This window comes from Spermophilus citellus, assembly GCF_964194105.1.
Source record: "Spermophilus citellus genome assembly, chromosome: 15".
Taxonomy (NCBI): Eukaryota; Metazoa; Chordata; class Mammalia; order Rodentia; family Sciuridae; genus Spermophilus; species Spermophilus citellus.
Window position 1 is genome coordinate 42,648,253 of NC_138195.1, and position 17,131 is coordinate 42,665,383.

The 17,131-nt window shown below is 38.6% G+C and overlaps 1 protein-coding gene across 12 annotated transcripts in view; it reads right to left on the bottom strand.

Moving 5' to 3' along the window:
* PBLD (phenazine biosynthesis like protein domain containing) overlaps positions 1-17,131 on the bottom strand; it is a 72,680-nt gene that overhangs the window by 36,780 nt on the left and 18,769 nt on the right. The window lies entirely within an intron of this gene.

The window sequence follows — 17,131 nt, forward strand, 5'->3', positions numbered from 1 at the left end:
CTAAGAGCATTTAATCTTCGTAGCACTGCCATGAGATAAATGGATGAATAACTAAGGCTCAGAAAAGTTGCCCAAGGTCACACCTAGAGACAATGTTCTTAACCACATCTTACGCCTTATATATTCAAGGTCAAAGCTGGAAAAATCCTCACTTAAGGAACTAAAATCTTAGTCCATGGAAATTGTGAATTATCACTGTACAATATGGTTTGGATAAGTGACCCCCAATGATTCATGTGTTAAAGGCTTAGTGGTGCCTTAGCATGTGATGCTATTGGGAAGTGATGGGTTAGGTGATTAGGATTATGCCCTTGAAAGGGATATTGGGAACCTGGTCTCTCTTTGCTTCCCAGCTGCCATGTATTCTTTCAGTTTAAATCTTTCCTTTCTCCTAAGCTTAGTTAGGAAAGGGTGGAAAGAGGGGCTGGGGTTGTGGCTCAGCAGTAGACCGCTTGCCTTGCATGTGTGAGGCACTGGGTTCGATCCTCAGCATCACATAAACATAAATAAACGAAATAAAGGTATTGTGTTCATCTACAACTAAAATATTTTTTTTAAAAAAAGAAAATGTGGAAAGAATAGAGAGAGAACAGAAATTAAGAATACAGAGAATTGAGCTGGGTATGGTGGCGCGTGCCTGTAATACCAGCAGCTCAGGAGGCTGAGGCAGAAGGATCTCGAGTTCAAAACCAGCCTCACAAAAGCGAGATGCTAAGCAACTCAGTGAGACCCTATCTCTAAATAAAATACAACAGGGCTGGGGATGTGACTCAGCTGAGTACCCCTGAATTCAATCCTTAATACCTCTCCCCACCAAAAAAGGATACTCAAGAATACTAAGGGCATGTGGATGATCAATATATATTATTTGCATATACAAATATGCCATGATGAAATCTATTGTTCTACATCTGAAATGCACTGAAACAACAACAAAAAGAACTAAGGGACCTGGTACAAGAAACATTAGAAAGCTGTATTGTCTTATGTATAAAAAATGAAAAAGATTTTTATATGATTAAATGAAAGGAGTTGGTGACTAAGTGTAAGATTCTAAGTATTTTTATTTGGTTCCAGAACCACACTTTGGCATGCATCAGAACCTGTGGAGGGTTGTTAGAACTCAGATTGCTGAACTCTATGCCCAGAACTTCTGATTTTGTAATCTTCGGGTGGGGTCCAAGAATTTACATTTCTAACAAGCGCCCAGGTAATGCTGATGCTGTACTTGGAGAACCACTAGAGAAAGAGCATGAAATTTCCAACACCATAAAAGTATAAAAATATTTTTCTAAAATATATTAATTTTAATTTGTACGCTCAGCCAAATCATTAGTCAATGAATGTCCTTGTTTGTACTCTATGGTGACAGATTATGCTTAAGGTAGAAGTCACATTAATGATTTCATTTTCAAAGATTACTGCATATTTGCTAAATGCCAGGTACATGCTAGATTTGGGGAATAAAATGATAAATAAATCCTATTGCTCTCTCAAATTAATCACAGCCAGTGGGGTGGGCCAACATAAAAATTATAATATATGAGAAAAAAATATAGAGATAAAATGCTCAGGAACACAATGAGAGGACAATAAATCTGCCCAGGAGATGGTCAGAGGGAGCTCCAGAGATGCATGGTATCAAAGAACAAAATTACAATAATTTATTTAAAGATCTTAATTGACTTTATTTTATAATTCTAGAATTGGATAACATTTCACTCCATAAAATAGAGTAAGCATTCCAATGGACTGAGTAGAAAATGTTGTTTTGATTCTGGTTATTGTTGTATTTTTAGAGATTGGACTTACAGCAGAAAAGGCCTGAAAAAAGCAAAAACAAAGACAAAATGTGCATGGGTCATTTCAAAGTTACTTTCCTTCTAAGGTAGGGAACAGGGAGAAAGAAAAGTACAAAACAACTGATTGGTTAACATCAGAAAACTTCAGGTTACTTTTTGTAAGAATTAAAGGGTATAAGGATTAAAGCAGAGGAAATTTCACTGTTGCATAGATTGGTCCGTTAAGAAAATCTGGCTTTCATTCTGCTAATTTCTGGGACCATCAGATAACAACTTTGTGACACTGGCCCTACAGTATGGGCGATCCAATTTGATTTTTAATTGGACCTATTGGGGTCTCCTGCAAGTCCAAAATAATGACCTTCTTTAACAGGTGATAGTCAAGTGGATCCACAAACACACACAAAAATAAGTGCTCATCTGGGCTGGGGATATATCTCAGTTGGTAAAGTGCTTGCTCCCACAGCAGGGACCTGAGTTCAATCTCCAGTACCATAAAGAAAAAAAACAAAACAAAAAACTGTTCATCAGAAGTGGAAATGGGCATGTTAGGTAGAGTGCATGTCCTATTCATAGGACAATCAGTTGGTTACAAAAATAGAGGAGAGAAAGGATAGAAGGAATGGTGATAAGGGTACAAAGACCTGCTAGAGCCAATGTTAATAATTTGCTCTTCATCTTTGCAGGTTCAGAAATCCAAAGTTCAGTTCAAGAGCTACTGTGTGTCAGGCCAATGCTGTGCTCCTGGGGACAGGACAGAGGCTCATGAAAGAACCACACTGGTCTTCCCTGGGCATCTATGCTGGAATTTATTTCTGAGAACCTCAATTTCTTTCTTTCTCTCTCCCCTCCCCCAATAATAAATTTTTAATTTCATATCTAAAGAAAAGTCAGCCTTATCCTCCCCCTAAGTTACTGAGAGAGAAAAAGAATTTTAAAGAATTTAACTTTTTTAAAAATTTGTTTTTTATGTGGTGCTGAGGATTGAAACTAGTGCCTCACCCATGCTAAGCAAGCACTCTACCACTATACCACTATACCATTGAGGCAGTGAAGTTTAATTCACTTGCTTTCTTTGCCCAACAAGTGAGTGAGTTTGCACAAATTTGGGCATACTGGTCAAACTAATGGTTATTTCTGAGGCACAGCTGTCAGGCAGAGCTCTCTCAATGGATTTTAAAATGATCCAAATAATTTAAATGATTTTTCTTTAGTTTCACTCCCATTCCATTTGGACACCTATAGTGGTTTTCTATGTCCCTTAATAATGTTGAACAAATATGCTTTATCGGGCTGGGGATGTGGCTCAAGCGGTAGCGTGCTCGCCTGGCATGCGTGCGGCCCGGGTTCGATCCTCAGCACCACATACAAAAACAAAGATGTTGTTGTGTCCGCCGAGAACTAAAAAATAAATATTAAAAAAAATTCTCTCTCTCTCTCTTTCTCTCTCTCTCTCCCTCCCTCCCTCCCCCTCTCTCACTCTCTCTTTAAAAAAAAAAAAAAACAAATATGCTTTATTATTCCTGACAGTACAAGCTCATAAATCTATTCATGACTTCTCAAACATTCCCAATATGTTTTTTTTTTTTTTTTGCGGGGTTGGGGGTGCTGGGGATTGAACCCAGGACCTTGTACATATGAGGCAGGCATTCTACCAACTGAGCTACATCCCCAGCCCCTCAAACATTCTCATCTTTTTTATTAATTTTTTTAAGTTGTAGATGTACATAATACCTTTATTTTATTTATTTATCTTTATGTGGTGCTGAGGATAGAACCCAGTGCTTCACACATGTGAGACTAGTGCTCTATCACTGAACCACAATCCTAGCCCCTCTCATCTCTTTATTTAAACTCTGTTTTTATAAGTTGGTTATTAATCACCACTTTAATTTTGTAAAATATTTATTTATTTATTTATTTATTTATTTATTTATTTATTTTTTTAGCTGGACACAATACCTTTATTTTGTTTATTTACCTTTATGTGGTGCTGAGAATCCAACCCAGGGCCTCACATGTGCTAGGCAAGCGCTTTACCACTGAGCCACAACCCCAGCCCTTAATCACCACGTTAGTATATGAATATAACCTCCTTCATAAACAGTAAAATAGTATAAAAAGTTTAAGTTCCCTTTGACAATTCCCTGCCTTACCTTCCCCAGGAGAGTCCATGTGGAGCAGTCTACCTCTTAGCTACATGCCCAGCCCTTTTATTTTATTTTTTATTTTGAGACAGGGTAACATTAAGCTGCCCACGCTAACCTCAATTTAACCATCCTCCTGAGAGCTGAGATCATGGGTATGTCCAATTGCACTGGGCCATGTGGTTTGTTTTTGAAAACACTGTAGATGCTTCCTTCTATTCTAATTTTGGTTTCATTTACCATGTAAATGTAGGGAAATCATAAACTCATCTTGTCCAAATAGCTTAGTCATTAAACCTTCCCATGAGTGTACCTGGGAACTCTGACGCTTATTTGTCCTTTTCTAATAGCCTTAGTTTGTTCAAGGCGTCCTTTTAGTACAGATAACAGAAAGTTGATTTATTCTGTAGCTGTTAGCATATAAGAATCTACTTGGGGGGCTGGGGACGTGGCTCAAGCGGTAGCGCGCTTGCCTGGCATGCGTGCGGCCCGGGTTCGATCCTCAGCACCACATACCAACAAAGATGTTGTGTCCACCGAGAACTAAAAAATAAATAAATAAATATTAAAAACTCTCTCTCTCTCTCTCTCTCTCTCTCTCTCTCTCTCTCTCTCTCTCAAGAAAAAGTGAGGAGAAGAGCTCTTACAGAATAAAAGGAAATTAAGAAAAATAATTTAAAAAAAAGAATCTACTTGGTTTTCACATTTTTGTTTTTTGTTTTATGATACTTGAGATTGAACTCAGGGGAGCTTGATCACTGAGCAACATCCCCAGAACTTTTTATTTTTTATTACTTTGAGACAGGGGCTTACTAAGTTGCTGAACCTGTGATCCTCCTGCCTCAGCCTCCTAGGTTGCTGAGATTACAGGCTGTACCACCACACCCAGCTTAGTGTTTCCTTCATTAATGAACACCAATTTCCTTCTTTGAAATTGTAAATATTTAATAAAAGAGTATTAGCATTCATAGCATACATAAATACTATCTGCTTTTCTTTCAGTTGGTAAAAACAAAGTAAATATAAAAAGGATTATAAATTTTAAGTAAAATATGTTTTAACTCAAAATTTGGAATAAAATTAATTTTAAAATTAGATTCATTTAGCTACTAATGTGTGTGGAAGAAGATATATATGTATAACAACTTAGTATATAAGGAATGTAACAATGTGTAATAACATGGAATGTGCCTACCATATATTGTTATATATGTATAACAACTTAGTATATAATAATATACAGTAGGCACATTCCATGTTATTACACAGAGTTATATTCCTTATTCCTTAAAGTACACAACTAATTCTTTTTAACATTCACATTATTTTTCATAGTCATTTTTGTATGATTTCAGATATGGCAAATTTAGTGGGGGGAAAAGCTCAAAAGAGGAGAATTATAAAAGTAGTTGATTTTGCACCTCTTGAACCCAAAGCTAGCCTTGAACAAAAATGAAGTAACTAAAGTTTGCCATTTGTTTAGGTTTTTTTTTTAATATTTATTTTTTATTATTTTTTAGTATTCGGCGGACATAACATCTTTGTTTGTATGTGGTGCTGAGGATCGAACCTGGGCCGCACACATGCCAGGCGAGCGCGCTACCGTTTGAGCCACATCTCCAGCCATGTTTAGTTTTTATTTATTTGTTCTTGTGGTGCTAGGGATTGAAAAAGGACCTTGGGGGCTGGGGATGTGGCTCAAGCGGTAGCGCGCTCGCCTGGCATGCGTGCGGCCCGGGTTCGATCCTCAGCACCACATACAAATAAAGATGTTGTGTCCGCCGAAAACTAAAAGAATAAATAAATATTTAAAAAAAAAAAAAAAAAGAAAAAGGACCTTGGACATCCTAGGCAAGTGCTCTTCCACTGAGCTACTTTCCCAGTCCTAGATTCTTTTTTTTTTCCCCTTTTATTGTAAACTTTCCCCATTCCCTTCTTAAAACAAAGTTCCTAAAGGTTTATTCCAGGAATGCAATAGTGTTCAATATTAGAATATCCATTAATGTAGTTCATAATGTTAATATATTTAATGAAAATGTTTATTCATAAAATGTGTGGGCTAGGGTATAGCTCAGTGGTTGAGAACTTGACTAGCTAACTTGGGGAAGGCTGTGGATTTGATCTCCAGCACTTGAGGGGGCGGGGGAAGCATGACTCTCAATAAGATCAGTGAGCTTTGCAGCATTTTAAGTTGCCCTATCTCATCCTTTCTCCTCAACTTCATGGGTCACCTTGGAAACTACCATCCTGTAATTGCCCAACAACCAATTGCAAAAGATAAGATATGGTTGAAGTTTCTTGAAAGCCCCATTCATAATTAATTATCATTATTTTACCTGAGATCTCCTTGGTAGAGCCCAATAACAACCCTTGTCTTTATTGACCTGATTCAGAGTTCACCTGGTGCAAAAAGCCTTTTTTTCCAGGGTTATTTGTCAAAAACAATCAGCAGCAATTCTTTAATAACATCCTGAGTCAGTGGATAACAACTGGGGGAAACTACAGGCCTAATGAATAGCAGGGGAATGTGATATCCAGAAGGGGTTTTAAAAAGGGGTTTTAAAAAGCTTTGACATGGGCTGGGTGTGGCTCAGCGGTAGCATACTTGCCTGGTATATGAGGAGCTGGGTTAAATTCTCAGCACTGCATATAAATAAAGTCCATTGACAACTAAAAAAAATTTTTTTTAAAGCTCTGAGGGGTGAGGGTGGGGGAATGGGGTCAGGAAAGATGGTGGAGTGAGATGGACATTATTATCCTAGGTAGGACTGCACATATGGCGTGACTCTACATCTTGTACAACCAGAGAAATGAAAAGTTGTGCTGCAATTGTGTACAAAGAACCAAAATGAATTTTGCTGTAATATATACCTAATTAAAAATAACTAATTAATTAATTTTTTTAAAAAAGCTCTGACATGGCTGCAGATGAGCTCAGTGGTAGAACACTTGCCTAGCACATATGAGGTCTTGGTCTCTGAAAGAGAGAGGGAGAGAAAAGAGAAAAGAAAAAGAAAAGTTCTGACATATTCTTGGGAATTTAGAAGGCAAAACACATGAAAAGGACTCTGAATATATCCTAAAATTATGTACATAAAGACCTGAGATAGGGGCTGGGTATGTGGCTCAAGCGGTAGCGCACTTGCCTGGCATATGTGCGGCCCGGGTTCGATCCTCAGCACCACATACCAACAAAGATGTTGTGTCCGCCGAGAACTAAAAAATAAATATTAAAATTAAAAAAAAAAAAGACCTGAGATACCTTACACTTTAACATCTGGCTGACCTAAAGACTTGGTACAAGCAGAAAGTGAAAGCTAAGGCAAAGTTGTCACCTCTGACTGAGTATTGAAGGTGTGACCCAAAACACACAGTGAGCCCTTCAGCAAACACTGGGAGACATATTGGTTCTTGGAATTTAACAAAATCTCAGTCTAATTATTAGCTAATGCCAAGCTAACAAACTAGAGACTTCAGACACTCAAACTAGAGACATTCACCAAAGAACACAGACTTCAGAGAAAGTCACTAGATAAATGACAATAACAACAAATAATGGGAAAGGGAGAATCTGATATCCAGAGATGCAACATTATGTATATTTTCTAGATTTCAACAATGAATAATGAAACATGCAAAGCAATGAGAAAATATGACATGTAAAGAGAAAAGAGCAATCAATAGAAATTGTCCCTCTAGGAGCTCAAATGTTGGAATTATTAGACAAAAACATGAAATCTACTATTTAAAATATGTTCCAAGAAACAGAAGGAAATTATATGTCTGAAGAACTAAAAAAAAAAGTATGAGAAAAGAAAATTATGAGAATCAGGCCTAACCAAGTAGAGAATATCAATAAAAAGAGATATTATTATTATTATAAGAAGCAAGTAGAAATTTTAGAAACTGAAAAGTATAGTAACTGAAATGGAAAATTAACCAGAAGGGCACAACAGAAGATTTAATCAGATAAAATAAAAAGCTAGTGAATATGAATATACATCAATTGAGATTATCCAGTCTGAGAAACGAGGAGGAGGAGGAGGAGGAGGAGGAGGAGGAGGAGGAGGAGGAGGAGGAGGAGGAGGAAAGAAGGAGGAGGAGGAGAAGGAATAGAGCCTGAGATCTGAGGCAACATCAAGTACCCCATAATATGCACAATGAGAGTCCCAGAAGACTGGAGAGAAAGTGGCAGAGAAAGTACTTGAAGAAATAATGGCCAAAAGCTTCCCAAATTTGATGTAAAATATTAATCTCCACAGCCAAGAGGCATTTCCCAAGTAGCATAAACTCAAAGCAATCTATACCCTAGACACATCATGATCAAACTGTAAATGACAATGAAAATGACAAAAAAAAAAAGAGTGACATGAAAACAGCAAGAGAGGGCTGGGTTTGTGGCTGAATGGTAGAGCATTTGCCTCACACATGTGAGGTACTGGGTTTGATCCACGGCACCACATAAAAATAAATAAATAAAGATTAAAAAAAAAAGCAAGAGAGAAATGATTCGTCATGGAAGACTGATCCATAAAAAGATTAAAAGCTGATTTCTCTTAATGCCAGAATAGAGTAAAATAATATATGATGAGAAAGAATATAGACTGAAAAATAAGCAAACGAACAAAAGATTGTCAACCAAGGAATCATATCCAGCAAAACTTTTTGAGGGGAAGAAGTGGGATACCAGAGATTGAACTCAGGAGCACTCAACCACTGAGCCACATTCCCCAGCCCTATTTTGTATTTTCTTTAGAGATAGGGTCTCACTGAGTTGCTTAGTGCCTCGATTTTGCTGAGACTGGCTTTGAACTTGTGATGCTCCTGCCTCAGGCTCCAAACTGCAGGGATTACAGGTAAGCACCACTGTGCCAGGAATCTCCAGAAAAACTTTTAAAGCAAAGGATAAATTAAGAGTTTCCTAGGGCCAGACGTGGTGGCGCATGCCTGTAATCCCAGCAACTGTAGAGGCTGACAGGAGATCAGCTGTTCAAAACCAGCCTTAGCAAAAACAAGGTGCTAAGCAACTCAGAGAGACCCTGTCTTTAAATAAAACACAAAATAGGGCTGGGCATGTGGCTCAGTAGTAGGCAAGTACCCCTGAGTTCAATCCCTGGTACCAAAAAAGAAAAGAAAAGAAAGAATGAAAAGGAAGTAGGAGCTAAGTATGTAGTTCAGTAATAATGTTACCAAACCAAGCCCATTTGCCAGCTGCATAGTATGCCAATCACTGAGTTTTGCAAAAGAGAAAGAATTCATAAAGCAGCTGAATATGGAAAGGGAGACTCAAGACTCAAACCCACCTCTCTGAAGATGGGGTTTATTTATGAGATAAAGAAACAGGCTGATTTAAGGCATAGGTAAAGATGATTGGAGGTGAAGTAATCAGTGATCTGCACATTTGTAAGGAAACTTCATGGCTTTTCACAGGATCACATGTCCAGAAAATGACAGCTTTAACATGATCTGAGGATGAAGCTTTTGGCCATCTGACATCAAAAGCTCACCTACTAAACACCTGCACAGGCCCAAGTGAAGAGTCAGTGGTTTCAACAAAAGTGGCCTTCAAGTCCTAGAAAAGTAACCTAGGCAACCATTAGCATTATGATCCACATATCAGAGGTGTTTTATCTATAGCAAAGATAATGGAAGATTAACAAAATATTGCTCAGCTGTGTGACCTTCAAAATTAGGGGGGTTTGTTGTTGTTTGTTTGTTTGTTTTTTGGTATTGGAGATTGAACCCAAGGGAACTTTACCACTGAGCCACAACCTTAGCCATTTTTATTTTTTTATTTTTGAGATAGGGTCTCACTAAGTTGCTTAGGGCCTCAAACTCGTGATCCTCCTGCCTCAGCCTCCCAAGTCCCTGGGATTACAGGCCTGTGCCACTATGCCTGGCCCAAATTAGTAATTTTTAAGATCAACTAAACACAAATAGCTAAAAGCAAGTGAAGATACAGGGTTCATTTAGAAGTTGTCCTTTGCTTTCAGTATGGTACCTGCTAATATGAACAAGTTCCTGAGTTTGATCTGCAGCACAACCAAAAATGAACAAATTAAAGAAATTGAAAAGTAGAACCATTAACCATAAAGACATAAGATATATAGAAGTGAGTTGTATGGCACAAGCCTATAATTCTAGTTATTTGGGAGGCTTAGACAGGAGGATGGTACACTTGAGGTCAGCCTGGGCAACATAGGAATACCCCATCTCAAAAAACCAAATCAAAAAGATATATAGAAAAGAAATATTACAAAGGTGGATATAAACCCTGTCATACAAGTGATTAATGGATCAACTCTCCAATTAAAGGGCAGAGATCAGCAGAATGGTTTTTGGGGTGTGGGGCAGGGGGGATTGAACTCAAGGCTTCCTGCAGGCTAAGCAAGCAGTCTACCACTAAGCTATATCCCCAGTGAAGCAGAATAGATTTTTTAAAATGATCTAACCAGCCAGGTGTGGTGGCACTTACCAGTAAAACCAGTGACTCAGGAGGCTGATGCAGGAGAATAGCAAGTTTAAGGTCAGTCTGGGTAACTTAAATGGGCTGGGGATTTACTGTAAAACAAAACAAAACAAAAAATAGAAAAAAAAAACCAAATTTTTTCTCTAAGAAACTTTAGATTCAAAAGCACAAAGAGGTTGAAAACAAAACTTGCAAGGAATAATCAAAGAAAGCCAGGCCCACTCTGCCATCTTCTGCCCAGAAATTCCTGACCCTGTGACTCTCCCTAAGGTTCTCCATAGGCTCTGCAGTTGGATTCTGTATCACTGAGCTATGATTCCTCTGTGCTGAAGAGTTAAGAAAATGAATACATTCTTGGGCATTTCATTTCCAAACCCTTCAAGTTGGAACAAGAAGCAGAGCCATGGGTGACAAAAGAATTTCCAAATTGAAACCTCCCAGATATTTGGAAAGTAGATGACCTGATTGAGATCAGCAAGGAAAACCAAGACAAACATTTGTGGCAAGTTGTAATCACCAACAAAAACATCACATCAACCATCAGCCGAGGAGGGTTGAATCAGGAAAAACATTTCATTGGACATTAAATCTTATTTTAATCTGGCTATAAATAATAGAAACCATACAGAGGGGCTGGGGATATAGCTCAGGTAATAGAGTGCTTGCCTCTCGTGCACAAGGCCCTGGGTTCAATCCCCAGCATCACATTAAAAATAATAATAATAATAATAATAATAATAATAATAATAATAAAATAAAATAAAATAGAAACGATGCAGAAGTGAGCCTAAGGAGTTTAATGTATGGCAGAATGTGCTTCTTGCTAATAAGCCTGATGAGGTATAAACTGAAGAGAACCCTAGCAACTGTAATCGGACTAGGAAATCTCTCAGATATCCTCAGCATCAGTCTGCATTAAAAGACTCATACTAGAGCCAGGGGTGGTGGCTCACACCTGTGATTCTAACTACTCCAGAGTCTGAGGCAGGAGGATCTAAATTGTAGGCCAACCTGGGCAACTCAGCAAGACCATATCTTAAAATAAAATTAAAAAGTGCTGGGGAAATAACTCTAGTAGAGTGCCTGCCTAGCATGCACAGGCCATAGGTTCAAACCCCAATATGTGTGTGCGTGTGTGTATGTGTGTGTGTGTGTGTGTGTGTTTTCTCATACTGAGGGAGTGGAGGAGCCAGAGTGGCTTTACTAATATTAGACAAAATAGATGTCAATATAAAAGTTGTGAATAGAAACAAAGAAGAACGTTTTATAATAATACAGAGATTAACTGAAGATAGGATAATTATAAACATATATGCACCTGACAAAGCCCCAAAATACATGAAGCAAAACTCATCAAATTGAAGGAAGAAATAGACAATTCAACAATGACAGTTGGAGATTTCTAAGCCCACTTTCAATAGCGGATAAAACTACACAGATCAATAAGAAAAAAGAAGACTTCAGTAATACTTTATAGTATTAGGCCCTCTAGGCCTAGAAGATATTTGTAGAGATACTTGGGACGTAATATACTTTGTGGTAAAACATGTACGTAGCATGTATCTGGGTTCAATTCCCACCACCAAAAAAAAAAAAAAAAAGAAAGAAAGAAAAGAAGATAACATTTGTAGAATGCTCCACAACAGTAGATAGTATGGTTTGTATGTGAGGTATCCCCCAAAAGCTCATGTGTAATGCAAGAAGGTTCAGAGGAGAAGTGATTGAGTTGTGAAAGTCTTAATTCAATCAGTGAATTAATCCCCTGATAGGGATTAACTGAGTAGTAACTGAAGTGGTAGGGTGTGGCTGGCAAATAGAGACCTCCTCCTCCTCCTCTTCTTCTTCTTCTTCTTCTTGTAGATGGACACGATATCTTTATTTATTTATTTTTATGTGATGCTGAGGATCCAACCCATGCCTCACACATGCAAGGTAGGTGCTCTACCACTGAGCTGCAGCCCCAGCCCTCCTCTCTCTGTAGTGGCACCCCCTTTCTCCACAGAAAAGTCTTAACTGGGCTTCTCCAGAAATCTTCACCATGGCTGATTTTAGCACTGTCAGCAAAAGAGTCTCTACAAAAGAGTTCAATGTAGATAAACTTCCTATTTTCATGTTGCCCTGTTTTACTTGTCCACTGGCCAGGAAGAAATCAGCACTCCAGGTATTGGAAACCCCCTTACTAGTTTTTCACAAACATGTATCCAGTATAGTAGTTTGAAGAAATGTGTAAACAAGGCCTCTGGCCTTGAGCTGAGGCTTCACCAATTGGGCTTCTTGGTCACAGCTGGCAGGGGGAGGAAAGAAAGGAGAGAAGAAGCTCTCCCCTTCTCAGGCACTGACCTTGAAGGGTTAACTTGCCCAGAACAGTGAAAGAAAAAACTGCTTTTATGTGAACTTCTGCAGACTGTGAACTTCTGAGCCCCTCTCCTTACATTTTGGGTATAAAATTCTGAAATTGCCTGAACTCGGGGTTCAGGGGATTGATTGATTACAGCAAAAGCTGTGCCCTCTGAACCTGGCTGCAGCCAAATAAAACTGTTTCCTGCTGTCTTCAGTGTCTTGCCTCATCTGTCCCTATAATATCTCTGCTTTTTTGATGATGTGAACTGCTTCCTTCTGCCACACTCTCCTGCCATGATGTTTAGCCTCACCTTGAACCCTGAGGAACGGAACAGAACCAACCTTCTATGGAATCAGACATCTGAAACTGTAAGCCCTCTAATAAACTTTTCCTCCTCTCTACAGTTGTGCTGCTCAGGCCATTTAGTCACAGCAGCAAAAAAAAAAAAAAAGCTGACCAAAACAGTGGACAACACATTCTTCTCAAGTGCACATGGAACATTCTCCAATAGACCAATATTAGTTCATTAGATGTCACAAATGTAACATAAATGATGAAAGATGTTAACAACAGAGGAAGCTGAGTAAAGATGTATATAGGAATTTTCTGCACATTTTTTGAGGACAGTTTTTGGTAAATCAATTACTATTGTGATTTTCTTTTCTTCTTATTTTGATCCTGGGATTGAACCCTACCCCTTTTCTAAATTTTGAGACAGGGTCTTGCTAAATTGCCCAGGGTGCTCTGGAAACTTGTGATTTTCTTGTTTCAGACTTCCAAAATTGCTGGGATTAAAAGCAGGCATCACCACTATTGTAAAATTTCTAAAATTATTACTATTATTTTAAAAATATTTTTCTTAGTTGTAGATGGACATAATATCTTTATTTTATTTATTTTTATGTGGTGCTGAGGATCAAACTCAGTGCCTCACACATGCTAGGCAAGAGCTCTACAACTGAGTCACAGCCACCGCCCCTCTAAAATTATTTTTTTAAAATGAACTAAAGAGACAGACTCAGTGGCACATGCCTGTAATTCCAGCAATTTGGGAGGCTGAGGCAAAAGGATGGCAAATTCAAGGCCAGCCTCAGCAACTTAGCAAAACCCTAGCTCAAAATAAAAAATAAAAAGGGGTAGACCAGTGTAGTGGCACACATCTGTAATCCCAGCAGCTTAGGAGGCTGAGACAGGAGAATCACAGGTTCAAAGCCAGACTCAGCAACAGTGAGGGTCTAAGCAACTCAGTGAGACCCTGTCTCTAAATAAAATACAAAATGGGGCTGAGGAATGTGGCTCAGTGATTGAGTGCCCCTGAGTTCAATCCCTAGTACCAAAAAAGAGAGAGAGAGAGAGAGAGAGAGAGAGAGAGAGAGAGAGAGAGAACCAAATTTATTAACAGTGCCATAACAACTACAAGTAACAGCATAGGACTAGGGTTATTAATATTTTAACTTCTAATCCTGTATAATAACCTAATAACCCATTTTAGAAATTAAGAAACTGAGGTTCAAAAAAGTTAACTACTACAGAATCAACTAACTGGGAGCTGGTATGTAAATGCCAGAACTAGGATTGGGAGCTAGGCCTGTCTCCTTGATGATGAGGGCAATTCTAAATTTTATTTATTTATTTTTTTGTAAACTTAGAACATTTTCTCCAATTATTCCCAATTATTCTTTAGTTTCTTGGTCCACAAAATAATAACTTTTCTAGACTAGACTTGGAAATGAATCACTTAAAGTGCCTCTGCTACCAGTGTGACCATCAGTGTTTGAGACTGACAGGCATAGGTACATATATAATGAAAACTATATTTTTATATTAAGCTTTAAACTATGGTAGGAGAATCTATGCTATATTTTCTAAGTCATTAATGTGCTTATAACATATTAAAAGCAGTACCAAAATTTGATTTATAGTCTTTAGTTGTCTTCTGTAGTTGTTTTCCTTGGCATTCACAGTAATCCAGGGGATTAGAAAGAATGTTGGATACTTTTAATTATTTTCAAACATTAGAGAAAGAATGTGTTAGGTTCTTTCTTCCTTTTGAGTTTCTATGTGTTTACTTAACATCATAATTATTAAATTTGAATGAGGCCTTTTGGTTTCCATAGTCCCACAATGAACACTTAGGTGACTCAGAGAAATAAAAAGTCTCAGGAAGAAAAAATGTAATTAATCCTTATCTTGAGACACAACGTTAAATCATGCCAAAGGAGATCAGTGCTTTCCAAAGACAGTAGGTACAGCCAGGCCTAGGGACACATGCCTATGATTCCATAGCAAGTTCAAGGCCAGCCTCTGCAACTTATGGGAGCCCTAAGTAACTTAGCGAGGCCCCATCTCAAAACAAAAAATTTTAAAAAGGGAGATCCAAGATGGCAGAATAGAGAGGGTTGAGTTTCTGGATGCTCCGGGGCATAAAACTTCAAAAACAGGCAGCTTCTCCACAAAGTAAGTGAACATAAAAAAGAGAGAAGGGAGTTTACTGGAAACTAAAACTGGACATTCAAAGCAGATTGGGGACACAGGAGGTTGTACATAATAAAATAAGGAAGAAATCCCTGGTGGCACAGAGAAGGCCACAGGCAGGCCAGAAGCTCTAGCCAGAGAGGTCCCTCTGTGAGCATAGTAGAAGATAAGGGAATTAAAGGAACCTGCACTTTTGGAAGGCCTGAGTCTGGGTACTGAGCATTTAGAGACCAAGAACATTGCCCAACAAACCTGAAGAACGTCCTGCAGGACATCCGAGTGTGGGAAAAGAAGCCACTATCTCTCCAGGCAGCATATGGAGGACAAATGAAGGAACCATTTGCAGTGGCAGCACTGGAGCCCTCAACTGAGGAAGCCAATTGATTCCTGGAAAACCTGACTTTGGCCCCAAATAAAAGCTCAGTAAACACATGCTGCATGACATAGAGTGCACTTAAGTGACAAGAAGAAAATCAAACATGTAGAGATGTTTACACAAGGTACAACTGGTCGAGGAAACCCATCCAGCTCTACCCCTCCCCCTTGAACCCGACTGCTTGCAAGACTGGCTGGGAGAGACCCATCTGGCCAGGAACTCACATCTGGCCAGCAATTCAGAAGGGCCAGGGCAGGAGAAATTGGAGACTGAACCCAAGACCAAGAAACGTGGGGTTTGCAGGTGACATAGGGGACTAAGAATGGGTTCCACCCACCACACAAGTGGAACCCAGGGAAGCCCTAGGGTAAAGTTCTCCAGCATGGACGCGCAAGTACTGGGAGCTGGAGGTGTGCTGATTTTAAAACTCCAGACCTATTGGCATTCAGCAAAGAGCCTGGAGCCAACCTAAGGCTAAACCTTGTCTCTAGGAATTCCACCTGCAGGATCACCTCTCTGACTCCAGCAATCCAGAGGGTGGAAAATCACACTCCAGAAGACCCCACCTGAAACTTCTGAGAAGAGAAGCTGAGAATATTTTGAACTCCAATAAAAAAAAATTTTTTTTAATTTTCATCAAGATGTTTTTTTTTTTTAACTGTTTAATTGTGACCTTAATTGGTACGTGAACATTGTATATAGTTTCCTTTTTTTCCCCTCATCTCTAGCATTTTTGAAGCCAATTATTTTACATGGACTAGTTTTTTGTGAACTAGGATATTTGATTAGTATATTTTAGTTTTGTTTTGTAGTCTTTTATTTTAAATTCCTTTTATTTAAATTTTTGCTTTATGTATAATTTTTCTCCTGTTTCTCTCTTGATTCTCTTTTCTTCTAACAGCCAATCCCTATCATTCTTTTTTTTTCTAGAGAGAGAGAGAGAGAGAGAGAGAGAGAGAGAGAGAGAGAATTTTTTAATATTTATTTTTTTAGTTTTCAGTGGACACAACATCTTTGTTTGTATGTGGTGCTGAGGATCGAACCCGGGCCGCACACATGCCAGGCGAGCGCGCTACCACTTGAGCCACATCCCCAGCCCCAATCCCTATCATTCTTTCACTCTTCTTTGATCTTTTACTTCTGTCTTCTACTCCTCCTCCCTCATAATCATCACATCCTATATCACTTCTGTTCTCTCCCCATCCACCGTTTGAAAATGTAAACCCTTTTGCAAACGTGCTATTTTTTTTTTATAGGCATAACTGATCATATCATTTCTGTTTATTGTGATAACACTGTGGACATCATAGTAGGAACTATTTGGCTTAGTGCTATAAATTGTATGCATTAGTTGTTGTTATTATTTGTCTCCCCTTAAACAGTGTGGTACTGGAAAGCTTTAGGGACACTGTAAGTTCATAGGGTAGAAAAATCTGCTGCTTCAGATCCATACTGTTTGATGGGTAGACACACAAACAACATGAAAAAACAAGGGAACAAATTACCCCAAGCAAACCAAGA